The sequence below is a fragment of the Coccinella septempunctata genome, chromosome 2 (genome assembly GCF_907165205.1).
Source record: "Coccinella septempunctata chromosome 2, icCocSept1.1, whole genome shotgun sequence".
Classification (NCBI taxonomy): Eukaryota; Metazoa; Arthropoda; class Insecta; order Coleoptera; family Coccinellidae; genus Coccinella; species Coccinella septempunctata.
Genome location: NC_058190.1, coordinates 13,724,443 through 13,743,291, shown reverse-complemented (window position 1 = coordinate 13,743,291; position 18,849 = coordinate 13,724,443).

Sequence of the window (18,849 nt, the reverse complement as noted above, 5' to 3'; positions counted from 1 at the left end):
GATCATTGCGGAAGGAATGAAGTAGGTTTCGTTAGAAAGCAATCATGTCCCGTTGGTAGACCTTTTAGACCTTTTTCTAGGTTGGCCAACATGTAGGGAACTCCTCCCATTGAACTAAAGAACTTTAGTTCAATGCTTCAATGACTCCTCCATTCCATAGATAGCATTTCAGATTGTTTTCTACTACAGTGACTTTATACACCATAGTAACCATGCGTATGGTTCGTACATACATTTTGGTTTCTGTTGGTTAGTAGTGGGCGGTCCGTATATGTCGAATTTCTGACACTACGGTGCAATCACAGAACACTAATCTAAGGGTGTTCTGTGGGTGCAATTATCTGTCACCAGAGTAACCGTACTAACTGCTCTGGTAACTTTCGGTTACTAGGCGTATGGCCCGTATATACACATTTGGTAACCGAAAGTTACCAGAGCGGTTAGTACGGTTACTCTGGTGACAGATAATTGCACCGAAGTGTCAGAAATTCGACATATACGGACCGCCCACTACTAACCAACAGAAACCAAAGTGTATATACGGACCATACGCCAAATGTGTATATACGGACCATACGCCATATGAATATAGACTGTGGTCCGTATATACACTTTAAGCTTGTCCAGATGCGGCGAGAAACGCGCGATTGACTACGCGCGTATCATTTCATGTTCCGTCCACATGTAGCGTTTGTCTACGCGTCAAAACGCGAGTTTCCAGTCCAGTATTCCCTATTATTGAATCTTCGGTTTCCAGTGTGGATGGTTTTTTCTCTTTTGAATTACTTCCTTCACAAAATATTTCAACAATTTCTTCCCAACATGTATTTTTAGTAGGTATTCATCGATTGGAATATTCGGGAGATTCCTTATCCCACAACAGAATTATCTTTTTGCAATTCTCACATATAAAGTGGCACTTTTTAGAACTCATTGACGTTTGAAACGTAATACAAGAGGCCGATTTGCTGAATATTTTGTTAACGAGTCAACTGCCTGACAAAATCAAATGGTTTAATAATTTATGTATTGTTCCAAGTAACGCAGTACATTTTTATTCCGTATAATCCTACTTCGCGCACTAATAAAAATGGTTTACTTATCCAAAGCTCTTTTTTCTCTTCTGCATCACCTTCTTCAGAAAATCTATAAACAATTTCTTCCCAACATTTTTTCCGAATACGATTGAAATATTTGGGTGATTCCATATCCCACAACAGAATTCCCTTTCAACTTCATCGATAAAACGTTCAATATCGTTATCAAGTTCCATTTCGAAATTTCACTTAATCCGTCCTCACGCAGCAACCAACGCATGTGTACTGGACGCTACTATTGGGACCCTAGTATCTCGACACGCGCGTAGAACGCGCGAGTCGAGATCCCTGCGATTGCTTGCGTCGAACTTGCGATTTTATTGCACGCGCGTATGCATGTGGACGGGACCTACTGTGCTCTAGTATCTCGACACGCGCGTTTCGAAACGCGCGTAGTGAATCGCGCGTTTCTCGCTGCATCTGGACAGGCTCTTTGGTTTCTTCTGGTTAGTAAGTGGGCGGTCCGTAAATGTCGAATTCCTGACAATTCTGTTCAATATCTGTCTCCAGAGTAACCGCTCTGGTAACTTTCGGTTACCAAATGTGTATATACAGACCATACGCTTTGCGTACTATGACTTTTTTTTATGTACTTTATACTTTATACACCATGTATATGGTCCGTATATACACATTTGGGTACCGAAAGTTACCAGAGCGGTTACTCTGGTGACAAATATTGAACCGAATTGTCAGGAATTCGACATCTACGGACCGCCCACTTAGTAACCAGAAGAAACCAATAGGCTTGTTCGTAGACTGGGTTCACCACGGTTGTAAACTGTACAGAGCAAGCGCAAATGGATTTTCGCTAGTCTAAAATGGAATTGCGCTTGCTCTGTATGTACAGTTCACAACCGTTGCAAACCAGTCTACGAACAAACCTATAGTGTATATATGGACCATACGCCATATGGTATATGAAGTCAATGTATTTTCTACATGCTCTGTTCGAGATGTATGCGGTTGATTTGAAAGTTTATCAGAGTGTTCGGACAGATCAGGGTCTCTGTTTACAGGTGGATTTGAATAGGCTGACTAGGTTTTGTGCGGGAAGATATCTTGTTTTGAATCTGGAAAAATGCTTCCATATTACATTTACCAGGCCCGGATCTACGATTTTTTCTGACCGGGGCAAAAATTCACTATGGCGCCCCCCCTCTCCTCTAAGGTTCTTAGGAAACATATAATTGCATATTCGTCATCGCGATTTCAACCCGAGTTAATTTTTTCACTAATTCGAGGTCGTTGATTACGAATATGCAATTAGATTTCTCCTAAAATGAGTACTTTAGGAAAAAAATCACTCTTATTTTTTTCCCATTGTTCCATTAAAACATATTTTTTTCCCAAAGTACTCATCTTAGGAAAAATCTAATTGCTTATTCGTAATCTTCGACCACGAATTAGTAGATAAAATGACTTGGGTTGAAATCGTTCGAAAAATAAAAAAGTTTGTTTTTACAAGAATGTCGTTTGCAACCCTCGCTTACCTATCTTTTTTACCCGCGCTTTACGAACGAAATTATTCCGAACGAAAATAAATTTTTTCAGTGACATAATATATCGACCCGGATCATTTTACTCATTAATTCGAGGTCGTAGATCGCGAATATGCAATTTGATTTTTTGTAGGATCACTATTTTGAGAAATAAATCACTTTTAGTGCAAAATTTTCAAGAAATTGGTCAACTTTGAGGAGGTGTAGCAGCCAGAAAAGAAGCACTAGTCATATGCTGATTCTTTTGTGATAGATTGGTTCTTTGCGAATAGAAAAAACCACACTTCATTCATCTACCGCTAACAGTTTAGATTTTATAATTTTTTCCGCGAAGGTCCAAAATTTCCGATTTTCCATCGACCATAACTTGAAAACTTAATTTTTAAAGAATATCTGTTTACATATTCGTGTTCTACGCCCTCGTATTAGTGTACAGTACGAATTTGGTTTTGATCGGAGACCAAAAATATTTTTCAAAAAATCCATACAGTATCGAAAATTTTTAAATTTTCGATCTCTGCGATTTCCACCAATATTGGTGTATTTACTAAATCGAGGGCGTAGATTACGAATATCCTATCTCTCAACCTATTTCACCCATGTGTGGCGGTCATTCCTAGATGACTGAATAATACATATACAATTAATTGATCCCTTATTGATTTTGAAGATTTTTGGCATAGTGATGGTTTATCATGTTTCCATTCTACAGTTTCGATTTTAGCACTGAAAAATTAATTTTTTCCGAGAAACTAAAAAAAAAAAAATTTTGACCTCTGGTTGATTTTGGCGCCCCCTTAAGCTGACGCCCGGGGCAAGCGCCCCGCTTGCCCCCCCCTAGATCCGGGCCTGACATTTACACGTAAAGTCAATGCTTTCAGACAGAGACAACTTGTCTCCGCTTTCAGATATCCGCTATCTATTGATGTGACCATGTGAGGGATTTGGGGATCTTTTTAGACTCAATAAAGCTTTATATTTTAGCCTGCATATTGATAACATAAAGTCACAAAAAGTTTCAGGATGCTTGGTTTCGTTCTACGTGTTACAAAATAATTCAAAAGTATTTCAGCACTGAAAACTTTATGTTTTTCCCTTGTTAGGAGTAATTTGGAGTATACAACCTCTATCTGGTCACCCCATAGATTAAATAGATGGATCATAAGCTATTTTCCAGACTGTTCATTTTTCAAATTATTCCCACTTCCAAAAACCACCAATGAAATGAATTTTCGCTTGTTTTCCCCTCCAGATCGCTTCTAAAATTTCTAAGACGGCGTGTGTATTTGTAATTGTCAAAATATTATTTCAATCATTCACGTCGTAATATTTTGGAAAATAAGCAGCGATGTGCCGTAAAAACGTGTGTTTGAAATAAAAGTGCATTTATACACGAAAGAGGAAAGCGATTTATTTATTCTGGTAAGTTTTTGATATTTTATTCTTGTTTGAGTTCACGACTTTATGAAATCAGGGGAGGGAGTTAGGGCACGCCAGGGTCGAATTAAGTTTGAATCCCATCTAATGATGGGATTGAAATGTTGAGTTTATACAATCAAATAATTGATTTCAATTTTAGATTTCCCAGAAATGAAACCAGACGACGACAGTGGAGAGTTGCACTGGGTCTTGAAAACAATTTACACTTCTCTTGTAATTTATACTCCAGACTTTAGTATAATGAGAGTAATCGACTTTTACCGTAAATTTGAAAAAAGATGCCATCCCGAGTGAGGTAAGATAGGTAGTTTACCACTTATTTAAATCGCTTTATTGTCTGATTATCACTTTCTTTGGAATTTTGCAAGTGATTTCTGACAACTTCTGAACTTGAAATTTATAGTAGATTTTTTCTTATTATATCATGCTTTTTAGTATAAACATTCTTCCTGGTTTCGAGATGAACAGTAGAACGAGATTTTAATTGCTTCAATAATGTTGTAATTATAGCCAATACTGTGCCAAACCTGTTATCAGTACTGGAGTTTTTGAGGAAAATGGAAGGAAAATGGGAACAATATCAATAAACACGAATGCCAGTTCAGGATTTGCAGAAATGAAAGCTTCTTGTAGTTCAAGGATAAAACAAGTGAGGTACATACCTACCCAGGGAGGTATACAAAATTCCTTATACATTGCTATGACAAATAGAACTCGTCTTAGGAATGAAAATCCATAAAAATGAGCTGAGGTCATGTTTGGAACTTTTTGTGAAAATCAAAAAAGTTTCCTTTATTTCTAAAACGTATTTCAATGTAAAAATTATGCTACTACTGTAATTATGATTACAATAATGACCATTCAATTAGAGCTCGGATATTCCCATTATTTTTATGATTTATTAAATGAAAATGTCTGTTATCAGGATACCTCATATTTCGAAGTAAAACTTCAGTTGAAAAATTGTTGCAGGAGACAAGCGGAGAACAGAAATTAAAAAACAGCTAATTGACGTCAAAAAACCGATTTAAGATTACGACTGAGTCGTCAGTACTTCAAGAAAACTGCCCTACAAGCAGTTCCTAATTCATTGGAAAGAAAAATTCAAGATGAAAGCTTGGAAAGCTTTGCTTAAAAGTTACATTATTATTGAGTTAGAGCTTACAGTTTCGTAAAATAACTCTTGATTATTATGCACTTCAACACCAAAAAGCACTTTCGAGGTGGTATAAAAATTTGAAGGGGGAAGCAGGTTGTTGAACTAGGTATTTGAGTTGCTGAAAAACACTGCTCTTTAGTTTATATGCAATATAACTTAATTCAATTTAAAACTGCCCGTAAAAAAAAATATTGATGCTTCATCTAGAATTGAGCGATTCTTTTATGAGTTACTGTTTACAATAAAAAATAATTTCCTATTTCACAATCATTGGTTCATGTTTACAGTATAACATTACTGTTTCATTCCGCAAAATCTGTACGGAAGACTTGAGGATTTCTTCAATGAACAAACTCTTTTAGATTCTCATTATACAAATTCCATAAACTTCAGCTGCTTCCACTTCTATTGATTTGAGAATTAACCATTCTAAAGGGAATTTTTTTCATGAAAGTAATTTTTGGTTTTCAGTTTATGCTTAGTGAATAAAATTTCAAATAATCTGTATGTAGGTTAGGGTCATATGGACTATTTGTGTATGGTAACATTGTATTCAAAATAAATTCTTTTTTACATAAGTTGTTTTGGTATTACATATTAGTTCTACATCCCTTTGATAAGTTGTCATAAGAAAAATACTCGAAATCTTTGCATTGAAACATATTCCCATTCGATATAAAATTATTGCCGACTACCTGAAATATTCACAGTGTGGCTAGTTCTGAATCCGCCCCTGTCCAGTTCCCCCACCCAAGATATCCAAATTCATATTTATGGCAGTATTTTGTGAACGCGTTTTTGTCGAGATGCTCTATCTCCTGTTTTATTAATCTATGGGTCACCCCAATATCACAAATATATAGATAGAATCGAAAGGGTGCAGAAAAAATTCTTTAAAAGTCTCGATTATAACAAGATTATAGATTCGGTCACCAACCGTCAGTTCCATACAGAGAAAGGCTGATCAATCATAATAAATATTTTGAGTCTGTAACAGAGGAGAGTAGGTACTCTTTGATTGCATGTTTTTACATCAGATTCTTAATAATTATTTTGACTATCCTATGATAAATTTTATCACTTTCAATATTCCTCAGTATTCCGATTGTCGAATTAATTAATATAAAAGAGCACTCTTTTATATTAATTAAGTCTGCGACAAATGTGCGATATCACTCATAGCGTTCTCTATTGGTAAAATTAGTGCTGCACAGTTTTTATGTTCTATTGGTGTTCAGAGTGCAAAAAGTCATGTTCTTTTGGAAAAATGGTTCAGCACTATATGCACTCAGTGCGCATTTTCGACACGAGGTCTGAGAGCTCGTGCCAGTGTTGGTGCAATTCGGTTATAGCGTTATCTATTGGTAAAACTAGTTCTGCATCGAGTGCACTCGAATAATATTTCCGTGCTGTCAAGGAGCACATCTAGTGCAGCTCCAAGTGGTGGATTTACATATTTGCCGCCAGTAGGCTATTCAGATTTTGCCGCCCTTACCATAATTATTTACTTTAAAATATTAATGACAATTTTTGTGTCAGTGAAAATATATCTTTGAGATTTGTACACTGTGGTCCTAATAGCTACTCATAATTATTGTGGCCTAGGGAATCGATGTGTCAGTTCCCGAGTTCCAGGATCATTTTTACAACGCAACGATTAAGTTGAGATTTCACAAGAAATAGAACGTTTATTTCTGAATGAAATAAAATTTAGTCAAATACTTCTAATGAGGCGAAGTAATGGATATATTAATTGATATTAGTCACACAGTTATATACATTCAGTAAACGTAAGTGAATCATATTTATTGGTCACACAATTTAGAATAGAATAGATATATTCTATATCAAACGGAAAGACGAAATTTATTATCATTAAGTATGGTACACCATATACCTATACATGGTAACATGGTCCATAGGAATAGTTGCAAAAAATTAAGGGGGTGATTCTTCGTCAGAAAACAGCCCCCCCTGCTTAGTTACAGCCCGAAAAGCAGTTTTTAATTTTTTTCTTTAGAATCGAAAAACTAACAATAATGAATCAAGCAGATATTTTATGCGGGGTAGAAATTCTCGTTGCTGTTCTTCTATGATTGAAAGTGCTAGAAAAAGCCACCCCTCTGAGCATTGTTCTGCAAGAAACTTTTTTTCATATCCATATTTCACAATAAAAGATTGATTTTGGATAGCTTGATCCATTCTTAACAAATAGGTCAGGTCTCTTGTAGTTACTTGGGAAAATTCACGGTTTTTCAGAAAAAAAAGAACGTAAACAAAGTGCATATCGAATACTTCTGCGTTTGTGCACACAATCAATTTGTTTTCAATCGATAATTCAGTCATGATCATTCAGAATATCATTCTCGCGTTAAATTATAGCTGGAGAGCTAGTGAACCCTATAGTCTATCCAAATCCGAGGGGCCAGCGTAAACAAACTAACTAACGCGTGATCTTATTTGAGGTACTCCTCTTATTGGTCAAAGCTTCAGGAACGCCATGTTTGCAGGTGGGAGTAATGCAGAACCGCATTACGTTTGATTCATTGATTGTATGCGAATTGTTGTGCAGAATTGCAGAGGTCATTCATTGCTTTTTCTTTGGTAAATTGGTTTATAGTTGTAGCAAGTTATTCAAGTTACAAGCATTTAAGATAATGTCAAGTACTGATACTGCTGAGGAATCGCGTGTTGACTTAAGTCCTCCAAAAAAAAAAGACGTGTGAAACGACACTTCAGTGCCGAGATAAAAGAAATGATTTTGAATACTTATAAAATTGAGATTATTCAAAATGCAGGAATGTGTTTAAAGGACGTAGAACTCCGAGTTGCTGAGAGACTTGGCATTGGAGCTCGAAGTGTTAGGAGAATTATTTCCGAATACATAAATTCCGGTGTTCTATCACAGCCGGCAACAAATCAAAATCGAACCAATAAAATGGGAGTCCTTATCAGATTTCGATAAAAATGAAAAGTTCACGAGTTTTTCTTCAGAAATGAACACCCGACTATAGAGAAAGTATTAAAAATAGTTAATGAAGACTCGAACTTGCCAAATTTTAAGAAGAGTACCTTCCCTATAATATTGAAAAAACTTAATTTCAAATATGGACGTCGCCAACCCAACAGTTTTTTAATGGACCGTGACGACATTAAATGTTGAAGAAGAAACTATCTCACGAAAATTAGGGCCTTCCGTGATGAAAACAGGAAGATTTACTACTTGGATGAAACTTGGGTAAATGCCGGTCATACTAAATCCAAAGTGTGGACCGATGAAACAGTTACGTCTTCTCGGCAAGCGTTACTTGCTGGACTATCTACTGGATTAAAAAATCCGTCTGTTAAGGTCTTGAAATTTGAGTTTAACCCTCGTTTAACCCTCGGTTTCATAAAGCTTGATCACAGAATCAACGATCGATTGACGGATGAACGTCAATTAATTTTCAGTCGATAAGTTGGTCATAAGAATTCTGAATATCATTCTTGCACCAAATAATTATCTATACACGCCCATTTAATGATTCTCAACTGCTACTCCTCCAATATATTCGGAAATATGAAAGTTTTAATGATTTCCTGCGGGAAATCGAATGCCAAATCGTTGATCGAGCAATCAAAGTTTTGTGAAACTTGATGTAAGTACCTTTTTGGTGGAAAACAATTTCAACATTCTTTATCAAATGAAGTGAATATATTTTTCTAGGCAAAGGGCAAAGAATTATAGTGTGTCATATTGGCAGTGACACTGGTTTTTTAACTGGAGGACTCTGGACTTTCCAATCCAAAAAAACTGGTGACTACCATGAAGAAATGGATGGTCAGTCCTTCGAAAAGTGGTTCGAGGGTATACTTCCTAAATTGGAGGAAAATTCAATAGTAGTTTTAGATAATGCTCCTTACCATTCAAGGAAAATGGAAAAAATTCCTAATTCACAATTCAGAAAGAATGATATCCAACAATGGTTGAGGGGGAAAAAATATTGATTTCACCCCTGACCTCATAAAAGCGCAATTGTTGCAGATAGTCAGGCAGAACGAAGAAAACTTTGAAAAATACATCGTGGATGAAACCGCAAAGGCCCAAAATATTACTGTACTTAGATTACCGCCCTACCACAGTGAACTGAACCCTATTGAGTTGATTTGTGTCGATGTCAAGAATTTTGTGGCAGATAAAAACACCACATTTGAAATGGCTGACGTCCAAAATCTTTTTCAAGAGGCTCTCTCACGGGTTAATTCCGAAAGATAGAAACATGTGCGTGGAACATGTCAAACAAAAAGTAGAGAGGTAGACATGTGGAAACTGGATAATATTATGGATGATATAACACCAGTCATTGTCAACTTAGAAGAAAGTTCTGCATCTTCTGACGACACTACGGGCTAGTCACTTTTACAAAAAAATATTGTTACACAATTATATACATAGTATGTATGTATTAAAGTGGGAACTTTAGATTAATTGTTCATTACTGAGACTCGTATCTACGAGTCTCAGTCTCAGCATATATACATACCTATTTTTCACCGGAACTGGAACACTCAAAAAGTTTTAAAATATAACGGTCTCGGAATTAAATTTATTAGTACACCTCTGCGTTATCACGTTCTTGACGCGTGATCACTGCATGCTGCAATGTTTACGCTGGCCTCTTGGATTTGGATATACTATAGGAGTAACGATCTCCCTGTAAAGTTAGAAATTTGTATACTCACGATTTATGACATGCTAAGAGCAATAGGCATTACCTGGCAGGCGTCAGCCCTGCACGTCATCAGCCCCTTTATTTTTTGGACTGTTAAGTAAATTGAGTTTCAAAACTTGTTTCTGTAAATTTGAAAATTTGATAGGATAAAGTTTATTTATTGTACATCTTAAAAAAAAATGACAGGCGATTACAATAAGCAGAAGTCTATGACAGATCAATTAGAAAACGTATAGTTGATGAGGTAAAATAAACTTTATCCTGTATACTTAAAATTTTTATATGTTTTCAAGTAATCGTCTCAGAGTAAATATGTACAATGCCAGGCGGTTTTGAACAGCATGAGACCTTGACAGGCGAGGGGACAGCTGCTAAGGGCGTGCAAATAAGAAAAATTGTGCAGTGATATTGTGTATTGTTGTACTTAATATTAACATTTCAGTAAATAGTGTGCAAGATGGAATTGGAACACGTGGTTTGTGTGATTTGTAACGAAGACACTGACGAAAAAACTGTACGATTTACAGAGACTACGTTGAATAAAAGTAAATCAATATTGAAAATAAGAAAAGACAATAATTTTAAATCTGGCATTCTTTGCCAGAGGAAATCAACGCAAAGACTGGTTACCATGTAAAATGTTATAAAAACTTTCTTGCTGTGATGAAAAAATATCGTACAAGTGAATCATCAACTTCTTCAAATCTACCAGCGTCATCATCAGGTATTTTTTATGAACTTATATGATGTATTTTATGAACTATATTTTTTACTAGGCTTTATTCTTTAATTGTAACTATATTTTTGATTTAATTACGTGGTACAAATTTTATCATTATTAAATATTTATTAAATGGAAATTGTTCATAATAATGGTACTGTAACAATAATTATATTAATGTGCAAATCACGATTTATTAATTATTATTGACGGAAATAAAAATAATTACGCAAAAATAAAAATTATTATTAATTATTAATTATGAATATCTCAATGGTTTTTTTTTATATAAATGTCATCGACAAACGTAGAATCAGTGACAGTAGCCCCTCCAATAGCTACTGAAGAAAGCGGAGCATCAACATCTGCTGAAGTGCCCGTTACTAAAACTAGCCATGCTGATAGGCTATGTGTGTTTTGTCAAAATAAATATAAACGAGTGAAAGGGCGGTACCAACCTCTTCACTCGTCAGAAAGAGCAAGTTTGATGCAAGTTTTGAAAGAATTTGGCGAAAATAATGAATTTTATGAAAAAGTTAGCGCAGATTTATGCCCATTAAAATATTTTTTTTTTTACTTTTTTCAGATGAGGAAAACATTGTTGAAGAATCAGATGATGATGAAAACAGTGATAGCGAAATTTCGGATGATGCTGAGGAAAATGAATGTTAAAAATAATGTAGATTGCATAAAACCCAATAAAATACATTGCATTTACTGTATTCGTTCATGTAACATTTCTTATTTGCACGCCCTTAGCAGCTGTCCCCTCGCCTGTCAAGGTCTTATGCTGTTCAAAACCGCCTGGCATTGTACATATTTACTCTGAGACGTTTACTTGAAAACATATAAAAATTTTAAGTATACAGGATAAAGTTTATTTTACCTCATCAACTGTACGTTTTCTAATTGATCTGTCATAGACTTCTGCTTATTGTAATCGCCTGTCAATTTTTTTTTTAAGATGTACAATAAATAAACTTTATCCTATTAAATTTTCAAATTTACAGAAACAAGTTTTGAAACTCAATTTACTTAACAGTCCAAAAAATAAAGGGGCTGATGACGTGCAGGGCTGACGCCTGCCAGGTCATGGCTATTGCTCTTAGCATGTCATAAATCGTAAGTATACAAATTTCTAACCTTACAGGGAGACCGTTACTCCCAGGGTTCACTAGCTCTTGGACTATTATGATGTTTATACATTCATTAAATTATTCTCAATTGCTCCTTCTTCAATATATTCAGCAATGAAAAGGTGTCAGTGATTTTGTTTTAGAAATCAAGTGACTGTCAAATCGTTGATCGAACAATCAAAGATTTATGAAACCCGCTGTTAAAATATCTTTCTGCGATGTCGTCATACGAAATTTTGTTCATTAGTTTTGACTTTATACACAAAAGAGCCAAAGCGTTCAGCTTTTCTTGGCTTAATGTGGTTCTTAGGTACCCAACTTTTCACCTTTTTCAAGCAAAAAAAGTTTCTCTAACCCGAACAATTTGTCGCTGGTGTATAAGGTTGGGCAAAATTCGTTGTCTACTGAGGAAACTCTAGAACTATGGCAGCTGGAAGAAAACGGATGACACATTCTCGAGCTCTTTTTCAGAGAAACAAAGAATGGTGAAAACCGTTTTTGAGTTATTAGCAAAAAATGAAATTTTGACGATTTCGAAAAGTTGTCATAACTTTTTTGTCTTTGAAGTTACAGATGTGAAACTTGAACCTTCTACAGACCCTCTTTTACGTAGAATCTTCTGACGAGCACCAAATATTTTTTTATTTCGAAACATTAGGCGAACTTTCGTTTTTTTTTTAATGCATAATGCAAACTTTCATTGAATTTGTTATTTTTGAATTGAAAAAAAAAGATTCTCTCAGTAGACTCTACGTATAAAAATGACTAAGAAGGTTAAGTTTCAGATCTGTAACTTCAAACACAAAAAAGTTATGAGAACTTTTCGAAATCGCCAAAATCCCAATTTTTGTTTATAACTCAAAATCTTCTGGACAAACATTTCTTGAATTGTGTTTTCGTAGGAACTGAAGAAACACATCCCAACGATTCAGAATCTGGTTTCACCAAAATTTTTCACCCTCATGAAGTTTCATGATAGAGTCCAATGCGCTGAAATAAGAGGGGAAACAGGAAAATAGTAATGATGCACTACTTGTTCAGTTTTTTTTTATCTTTAGGGAAAGTCAGATGTAGATAGATATTAAAATATCTATGAAATACAAGTATTTCAGTTTCTGTAATAAGTGCAAACAAAATTGTCCCCAAATTTTCCGACCCCTGAAATCTGCCGCCCTAGGCTGCAGCCTTCTCAGCCTCTATGGTGAATCCGCCAGTAGCGAATTCATCAAAACTCAATATTTTCAAATTAATACCCAAATATATTTTGTAATTATGTATGTAAAAGATAGTGAGGTTGTAAGGCTCACTTCTTTGGGTTTGACTATTCACAGTATAATGAGTTAAGTAAGAAGAAACTGAAGAATGCTTTATTTCATGTTCCTACATCTATTTATATTGGATCTAATATTTCCTAACTACCTAATTACTTGATGATATTTAGCGATCACGAAGTCCAGCCGATGACCGTGGTATCTGGGCCAAATCCTTACAAGCAATGCAATTCAGCAAAAGTGCCGCAATGCAGTTGTTTTTGTTTGCCCTAAATTTGAAATACTGGAGCCTGTCTGATAATCTTTTTATGAATATCACACATTATCCCGGTCGACAGATTCGCTGTACTCGCTATTGGGATCCCCTGGTTCATCTGAGCTGGACCTTAGTGGGTGAAGAGTCCAGTCATCATTGGTTGCATCATGTGGAGCAGTATCCTGTGAATTGTTTCTCTGTTTACACCATTTATTCCATGTGTATAGTCCTGTCGTAATGATGGATTATGGATATATAGATGTGGCCCTACTTCAATCCTTTGCTTATGTCGTTCTCAGAGATTTCGAAATATTTTTGGATGTTGTATTCGATGGCTTCGGCGATTGGTTCTGGGTTAGTCAGTAGTGGATTTTTCAGCGCGTGGACTTTCTTAGCTATGCAGTTTTCTGCTTCCTGGTAAAGTTCATCGATTTACATTCGGAATTTTTCCACGTTGTATTGGTGGTCTGCTGGAAGCTTTCCTTGGAGCTCCCCATCGATTTTAGTGAATGTTCCGTATAGATGCTGTAGATTTTTTCTTCGTTCGTCGAAGTACTCCAGCGTTTTTCTTGAAGTCCTTTTCCATGTTCCTATACAGGTTGTGGATGTCCTGCGCGATTTCTCTCTGATGCTTGACTTTGGATTCCATACTGCTATATTTTTTTGCTCAAGTTGTACGAAAGGGTGGGCCGTGAATTATCCTCTGTTTATTGGATCTTCTCACATTTGTTCAGGACGTCTGCGTACGTGGACGTCGGTTTTCCGTAAGATGTCTTTGGTTATCGTAACGAAGGTTGTGTTGGCTTCTTTGTTGCTCCTTGGACGGGAAACCACTAGGCGTTGGACTCCTTTGCTTTTGTAGACTGTGGATACCGGTATTTACTCCTTTGTCGTCAAGCTGGATCTTCCTTTGTTCCATGGATTTTCTATGCCTCATCGTCTGGAGTGGTTGAAGCTCTGATTCTTCGCTGACTGTTCACAGTGCTGGATTTCTTCTTTGACTCGAAGAACCATGTAAAACAAAGTGAGGTTGTAAGGCTCACTTCTTTGGGTTTGACTATTAACAGTAGTGAATTAAGTAAGAAGAAACAGAAGAATGCTTTATTTCATGTTCCTACATCTACTTATATTGGATTTAATATTTCGTAACTACCTAATTACTTAATGGTATTTAGCGATCACGAAGTCCAGCTGATGACCGTGGTGTCTAAGCCAAATCCTCACAAATAATGCAATTCAGCAAAAGTGCCGCATTCCAGTTGTATTTGTTAGCCCTAAATTTGAAATATTAGAGCCTGTCTGATAATCTTTTTATGAATATCAGACAATGTTTTCGAGTCTATTTTACGCAAATCATCAAGGAAGAATTTTGAAATCGGAGAAAAGAGCTATTTCGAACTGCCTGATTAGTCCGTGACTTAATTGTTTGTTGGTATTGTTGGGAATCCATGAAAAATTGAAATCATTTATCAAAACATCGAACTCAAGTCGAATCAATTCAGAAACATAACATGCATTGATTGATTTGATTTTCAATGTTTTTGCAGAATTTGGGCGTCATCTGCCAAACGGCTACCGAGCATTTTCTCATATTTTCTAATTGAACGATTGTCACAGAATTCTACCCATGTCGATATACTTCACAACTAGTTGTTTTGGTTCAATTAATTTTTGTCGGTATTTTTAAAATATCAGAAAAAAATTCAGATGCCTTCAACTCTAATAAAATCATATAGCAAATTGCAAAATGGACCCTTAACCTACGTCTACCCTATCCCTTTAAATTTTTAAAGGACGTACGGTCGCTTATTAGTGTTTCGACAAGATTTCCGAAGGGCTTAGTGCTTAGTAATCCCCGAAAGTAATCGCGAGCTCTTTAGGGATTACTAAGCACTAAGCCTTTCGATAAAGTGCTCGAATTACTAAGCACTAAGCACTGGTTTTGAAAAGTTCTCGGGAGCACAATGCTCGGGAGCACAAAAAGGCTTCAAGTGTTTTCACAAGCACTAAGCACAATGCTTTGGTACAGCTCTGCATTCATGTCGTCTTTTTTCGAGAAACTAATAATGCAATCAACTGCATTCCTCTATCTTCTTTTGTTTTTGAGTTATAGGCCAAAATTTAAATTTGGGTGATTTCAACTTTGGTCATTATCTCCGTTCTTGTTTGTGCTAGGATGTTGAAATGAAAACATTTTACAGACACTTTTTGATAGCAATCCAGTAGCTACTATGATTTTTTCCAACAGTTATATTTGCTGAGCTATAACATAAGGATGTGTTTTTTCTTAGGAAAACAGTAGTTTAAAATGGCTCAGAAAGAATCGCCATTTTTTTAACGTTTCAGAAATATATCATTCATCATCCTCAGTCTTTCTAAGTCATTTCAAACTACTATTTTCATAAGAAAAAACACATATTTATGTTATAGCTCAGCAAATATACCTGTTGGAAAAAATCATAGTACGCCACTGGATTGCTATCAAAAAAGTGTCTGCATAATGTTTTCATTTCAACATTCTAGCTCAAACAGAAATGGAGATAATGATCAAAGTTGAAATTTTAATTTTGACCTATAACTCGGAAACAAAAGGAGATAGAGGAATGCAGTTGATGGCCATATTAGTTTCTCGAAAAAAGACGACCGTAATGTGCCATGCATTTTCCTCTATCTCGTTGGGTTGAAAAAGTTGTATTGCAGGTATCACCAATTCTGCCCATCCTGTACATAGACGTCTATCTTCAACATCAGCATGAATTGATTCCGAAAATTGGTTGAAAGATATATCTGAGGTCATCATATTGTCGAGAGTTCGTGGTGATGTTTTTTTTCGTTTTTTTGTCTCCTTTGAATGATAAATTGAATTTGTTCAACTGAAAAATGTTGAAGAGGTGTGTCTTTTTATTAGATGTTAAGAAACCACATATGTTTTTATTATTTGTAATTTAATATAAATTTTCTGAACCTCCATTATTGGGTTCCCGGTTGAGGTTCCTGTTCGAATAAATAAATAAAAATTAAATAAATGCAAAAATCAGCTATACTCGCATGAGAAGAAATACCAGCTCGTATAAAATTGCATGTGTCGTTAACATTTCTGGTATCGGAGGAACCATTTGCATCTTTCTTCCCCATTTTTTGGTGTAGAAGGTCATTTTTTAAATATGTGGCAAATTAAGTTTTCACACTTTTAGTAGACATCACATTGCGATTATAAAACAATGCCGACTTAGGCCTAACGCACACGACCGAAAATCGGTGGGCGACTATTCTGTCGGTTGAAATGCAGAACACTTATGCACATACGCTACTTAATGTACCAATGCACATGACCTACTTTTAGTCGGGCCTACAAAACAGTCGTAGCGCGCTCCATTCTTGCACCCGTCACGATTGTCGGTGAAGCAGATGGGCATATAGGTTTCTCTTGTTTCAACGCACACGAACGACAGTTTAGTCGGTTCTTGATCTCTATTCTGTTGTGAATTAGTACGCAAGCGTTTTAAATAGTAGGTACACGATCAAAAATGGATATAGACATTGAAAAATTAATCTGTGAGGTACAGAAGAGTAGACATTTATATGATACCTCAAGAGCAGAGTACTCGAATAAAATACTGAAGAAGAAACTTTGGGAGGAAGTGTCTGTTCAGTTGATTGATGACTGGGATAAATTCAAAAAGGGTATAAAATTTGGCTTTTCAATCAATTCGGTACCTCAAATAAACCGCAAAACATCTCAATCTCAACGTATTCCTATCCATCTCCTGCTACAATCACCGACTGAATGATCGTTCGTATGCGTTGACCACCGATTTTATTGGTAGACTGTCGTCCGTGTGCGTTGACTTACGGACGATTACGAAATAGTCTTCCACCGACTATCGGTCGTGTGCGTTAGCCCGACAGTAGGTCTAACCTTAAGGCCTGCCGCAGACATGCAACTTTTCAGTTGCGCAACAGTTTGATTGCAAGCGGTTCGAGGGCGCACACAAAGGCAATCGCTGCAACTTTTCAGTTGCATGTCTGTGCGGTCCCATATAAATGCATTGTACTCACTTCTGCAACTAAACAGTTGCAAAACTAAAAATTGCATGTCTGCGGCAGGCCTAATGGCACCACTTTACCGAAAAATATCAAGATACTCTTTGACTTTACTGTTGATTTTTGCCGTTCCTGGCTGGCAGTGGGCATACACGGACGTTATTTTCGAGATGATTTTCAATATGACATGCCTTACGGCACGATAGAATGTGTTTGTGCATGACAGGCTGTACGCGCCACGACCAAACGGAAGGGGATTTGAGATGATTCACAGATAACACATAACAGAGTAGAGATGATTTTATCTGGAGTGTGGTGTGGCGAACCCCGTTCCAAGCTCACCCTTTCACTCATTTGTCCGCTCGCCATTGCTGGGTACTACGGAGGGTTCCCTCCATACTGGGTACCTACGCTTCTCTATGTACATTTTTGAGACGAAATTGGATTACAAGACATGGCTGATTTCCGTCAATTAACAAAGGAATTCATCAAAGAATTTATCGAGATCATAGACCTCGTCACAATATTTTAGTTTTGTCATTTCATCATATATTTTGTAATACATTTACATTTTTCAAATTTTCACAATGATGATTTCCGACCCCAAAAACCCCCTTACACCAATTTTGAATAGAAGTGGGCCATAATCCATAATCACGAAATTTGCCCGTCAAATTGTCATTGAACTCTAAAAGAACTTCTTTTAGAGTTTCTTTTAGAGTTCAATGCATATTTTATTGTATATACTCCATTCATTTTTACATTTTTAGCACTTGGTTGGCCATGGAAATTTGACACATTCCACACTGAATAGTAAGAAAATGTGGGGTTATGAAGCTTGTCAAGATATTTTTGGGTTTTAAATCAGCGCTTTGTTGTCCATTCTACTTAAAAATCTCAGTAATTACGTATTTAATCGCAATTTCGAAGCACTTCGACTTCGAAAAATATGAAGTCGAAAATATGTGACGAAAATAATTGATATTTATACAAACCGATTTGAAGGTATATCAAATCTAATTATTTGCATGGAAAATACAAGAGATCAGTTTTTAAATATTTATTTTTGCTATGGAAGAATTATTGACATATAATATGCAGTAGCTTGAGGAGAGTAAATGTTGGTTATCTTCTTCATCTGAATAGACGTCACATCAGTTGTTGAATTCAAAAAAGTCAACCCGAAGATGAAGTACGTATGATGCAGTGGTAGGGAATGGGTATATCTCGAAGGAATTAACGGATAATTACAAGAATGTTAAATTCTTCAACAAAAATCATATTGCAACAATAGAAGTCAAAAGAATTAAAGGAAGTTTCAAGGCAAGAGGAATTTCACCTTTAAACAAAAATTTCTCATGAATTAACAATTAACAGGACAACTGGCTCGTATTTATGGCTGTTTATTTTTAATACTTCGATATAATTGATCCCTTAACTCATTTACAATGTATAGGACAAGTCAAAGGAAAAATTATTTTTTTGGAACTTCTACGATGACATTCGCATCG